We start from the raw sequence: 4,315 nt of genomic DNA, 5'->3' as shown, positions 1-4,315 counted from the left end.
AACAGGATCATGGTCGTTAGACTAAAAAGATCTACTAGTCAATCTATGACCAGACAGTGGGAGAATGGTGAAGATTAAGGGAGACTTAATGAAGGAACAGAAGCGATCCTTTCAAGTGATCCTTATGTTACAGGCCACCCAGCAAGAAGGTACAAATAGATGAGCAATTTGGGGAGCAAGACCTCAGTTTCTCATGGGCTTGGATGGGGGGGGGGGCTTCACTGTATCTGTGTGCTGTGCCTCCTTTGGCCAGCAAGTGGTGTCTGACCCTGCCATGGACTTGCTAGTCCTGGTTTGTATTAGAGAAAAGGTCACTGCTGCCACGGGATTGGGTCTCATGTTCAAGTTAAAATAAGGGGTCTGGGTCCTGGTTATCAAGGCATTGGACTCTGGGTCTAAGCAGCTCTGAGGCTTTGTCAGCACAATGTAGAAGAAACTAAAAAGAGCCAAAAACAAAAATAGCAGTGGAATGTTTCATAGCAAGAGAGAACCAAAGTCTGGGGAGCAGAGGCTCTTGATCCTTTCTAAATTCAGAGCCTAAATCTGGGAGGGGTTGAACATGTGGCAAATGGTGAGATGTCTTGTAATATTCTGAACCTATAATGATAGAGCTCATTATGACATTTGTGGGGACAGGATGGGCAAGTTTAATTATCCCCCTTTTCCAGATGAGAAAACCAAGGTTTGTGGCATCTGACCTGTAGTCCAGTGGCTACTAAGTCTCCTATCCTTTCTCCAAATGGACCAAGAGACTTGGGGGGGTGGAGCAATGAAGGGCAGGTACAAAGGGGCATCTGGGGGGAGGGGCCGCTTGGTTTGTTCCTACATGAGGAGAGAGACATTCAGTTGTTGGCATTTCGATCTCTCATTGCTGTGTGTGCTCCTTTCCTCATTAGTCCTCACAGTACAGTAGCATCATTTAATATGGGGAATGTTAGTCTTTAAAGGAGTAAAGGTAAGCGGGCATCTCTGCACCTTTTTGTGGACCTGCTCCTACTGCAAGGTCTGAAACTGCGGAGTTCTCGGCCTCAGGAATCCTCAACTCTCTGAGGTCAATTTGCCAATTTTCTGGTGATTTAGACCAGTCTCGAGCCTGGCACAGATGGCTGATGGTGCTTTAGGATCAGGGTGTATCATCATGGCCCAGGGGAAGGAGACCAAGATTTGGAGTCCCAAGACCTTTGTTCAAATCTGTGATGCATGACCTCACGATTTGGGCAGGTGACTTCACTTTGCCAGCTCTTGATGTCCTCAGACTCAGCTGCCAATGAGCAGGTTGGATGAGATAGGCTCTGGGGGGTACGACTGCCCCCATGGCACACCTGGGAGAGGCCCCATCTGCCTTGAAATTAGGAAGTGGTGCTTATCGGGCTGTTGTAGTCACGTCCTACTCCCCGTGGTCCCATTTGGAATTTTCTTGGCAGAGATACTCATTTCTCTTCTAGCTTATTTTACACATGAGGAAACTGAGGCAACCAGATTTAAGTGACTTCATGTAGGTTCAAATCCTGCCTCTGACACTTATTAGCCCTGTGACAAATTACTTACCTTTTAAGCTCAGAGGAAATGTGGGCTGTTAGTATGTCTTCCTCCTTTTTTTGTAGTCTGCTCCATTTCTTTTTGAACCACAAAAGAATAAAGCCATGTCTCCAATAAGCAAGTGAGTCTGACATTCATGAGGAGGCTAAACGTTCCCTCAGCCTTCGCGACCCCCCCCCACTCCCAACCCCACTTCACCGAGACATTAAGGCGCTCATTTGAGCGCCTCATCGGGTTCTCGGTTTGATTGTTTCTCTGACACTGTGGGTCTGTCTCTTGTTCATCTCCGTCCTTTACCAGCGGATACAAAACTGTTGGTGATTATTTTGTGATTGCATCTGCGTCCTACTCAGACTTGACTGGGGAAGAGCGAGATAAGTTCATTTGAAAGCTCTGATTGAAATCAAGTGTTACTGAAAAAGATAAAGGCGTTCTCTTGGAGCAGACTAAGGTAATTGCAATTGTGAGCCTCCTAATAACAATTTTAATTACTCCGCTTAAATGGGGACTCTGGTTGTCAAGATTAGCTCTTTTCCCATTTAGAATGCTCACATTTTTTATTCTGCATCCATTGTTCCTACAATGTATGGAGGATGGTCTGGAATGTTTGACTGGTGTTCTCTTCTTGCTAGTGGACTGGTCAGCCTTGCCTGGACTTTTCCCCAGATGGATTAAACCAGCCAGGCAGATGGAGAGAGGACTCGACCCAGAACTCCTCTAATACACTGGAAACAAATCACCCCTGGAGAAAAAGTGGCCAAACTCAGTCCAGGCAACTAACTCGAGTCTTCCTTCTTCACCTGCAGGGGATGTTAAATATTTTATCTAAGCAGTTCATTGAAATGGCTAAGCTTTTAAGGAAGTCCCTGGCTGCCTCTGGACCTTGAAGGAGAATAAGGGGGAAAAAAAGGAAAAACAAATGAGAGTCTTTGGACTTTATAACCCAACTTGTGCAAACACCACTGCCCCATTTGTTACTGTAGTCTTCCAGTCTCTTCAAGAAGACATCGGGAGCATTGATGAGCAGCTCTGATTTCTTGCCCTCCCTGTACTATTTATTGGTCTCTGATGCACTAATTTTCTTTTGCTCTCTTTCTTTAGAGGTGATAGATAATATTGTAGCTTTCCTTCTTTTCTTTTCTCTTTCTTCCTCCTCCTTGTCTTCCCTCCCTCTGATCTTCATTCACTTTTTGCTTTCCTTTTCTTTCACTAATGTTCTCTCTCATTTGCCCTTCCTTTCCTTCCTTCAGCTTTCCCTTCTCTATCTCCTATATACTTATTTTCTTTATCCATTCTCAACAGAGAACTCTTATTCGAACAATTCTTCTTTTCCCATCCAGTGAACTCTTTAATATTCTATTCTTTTTTCCAATTGATATTTTGTTTTTCCAATTACATGTTATGAAAGATTAATTCATCCTTGTGCATATGCATGTTTTTAAGTTACGTAATTTCCTTCCACCCTCTTCCCACCCCCCTTTCCCTCAGAAGCAAACAATTAAGTTAATATTGTATATAACACATCTGTGTTTTAACATATTTATGGATTACTCACTTGCTGTATGAGGAATTAGGATTAAGGGAATAGAAAGAAAATCATGGGATAGGAAAGAAACAACAGAAAATTTTTAAAAAGTGAATGTAGTATTCATTCACTTTCTGTAGACTTTTTGTTTTTGTTTTGTTTTTCTTCCTCTGGATGGGGATAGTATCATCCATAATTGGTCTAATAGGATTGTTCTAGCTCTCTGAACAGCCAAGAGGAGCTGCATCCATCAAGGTTGATCACCTCACAATGTTGTCTGGTAACTCTTGAATAGAACTGGGGTGATTCTTAGGGAGGAAGGAATCCAGGCTTCTGCCCTCCTGATCTTAGGACATTGGCAGATGATCTACCTTTTGGAGGAAGAGAAGAGTCTTCCTCTCTGGCACCCCTGGCTTCAAACCTTTGAGGTCCTTCTCATGACTCCAGATGTCTTTTTTAAAATCCAGGCAATAGCCCAGGCCTATTCTAGGAGTTTTCAGAGATGGATTTTTTAGCACTTATCACCCAGATGATGGAGTTATTAGACCTCTTCTTCCATATATGACGTTTCTATAAGACTGCCTGTTTTCCAAAAACCAATTGAGTGTAAAGAACTCTCTTCACAGAACCAGTAGATGGCAAATGAGTTGCCAGAGTCTTGACCCTTTTCTCTGTCGCCATTCTCCTTGACCTGTTGACAGCCTTTGATGCTCACTTACCAGATGGCCATTTCTCTCTAGGTCTTGTGTATCTACTTTCTTCTGGTTCCCCTTCTCCCTCTGACCCTCCTCAGTTTCCTTGGCTGGGTCTTTACCCCCACTCTTTGTGTCTCCAAAGACTATCTTCTGGACCCTTTCCTCTCCACAATCTATGTTGATGATTCCCTGGTCTGGATCAACAGCTCCAGCTGAACTCCCAGTCCCACATCATTCTTCAATCATCCCCCTACCAGGAAAACTCCAATGGCTTCCTATTCTATTCAAGATCCAATGTAGCTCCAGTTTGGCATTCAGAACCTTTCACCATTCAGCTTCTTCCCAGCTTGCCCTTCTTTTTATCTGTCATTCTCTTCTAGAGTCTTAAGATCCTGTTTTGTGGGTCTAATTGGTGGTCCTTGCACACTCCACTCTATCTCCCATCTCTCTGCCTTTAAACTGATTCTTCCTCCTGCCTGAGAAAGCCCCCCCCCCCCAAAAAAAGCTCTGCCTCATAGAATTCCCTCATTTCCCTGAAGACTTGGCTCAAGGGGCT

General features: G+C 44.0%; 1 protein-coding gene across 9 annotated transcripts in view; it reads left to right on the top strand.

Annotated features, from left to right (window-relative positions):
- Positions 1-4,315, top strand: part of AGAP1 (ArfGAP with GTPase domain, ankyrin repeat and PH domain 1) — a 647,020-nt gene that overhangs the window by 325,482 nt on the left and 317,223 nt on the right. The window lies entirely within an intron of this gene.

Source organism: Macrotis lagotis, chromosome 5 (assembly GCF_037893015.1).
Source record: "Macrotis lagotis isolate mMagLag1 chromosome 5, bilby.v1.9.chrom.fasta, whole genome shotgun sequence".
Classification (NCBI taxonomy): Eukaryota; Metazoa; Chordata; class Mammalia; order Peramelemorphia; family Peramelidae; genus Macrotis; species Macrotis lagotis.
This window is presented reverse-complemented; position numbering and strand designations above follow the sequence as displayed.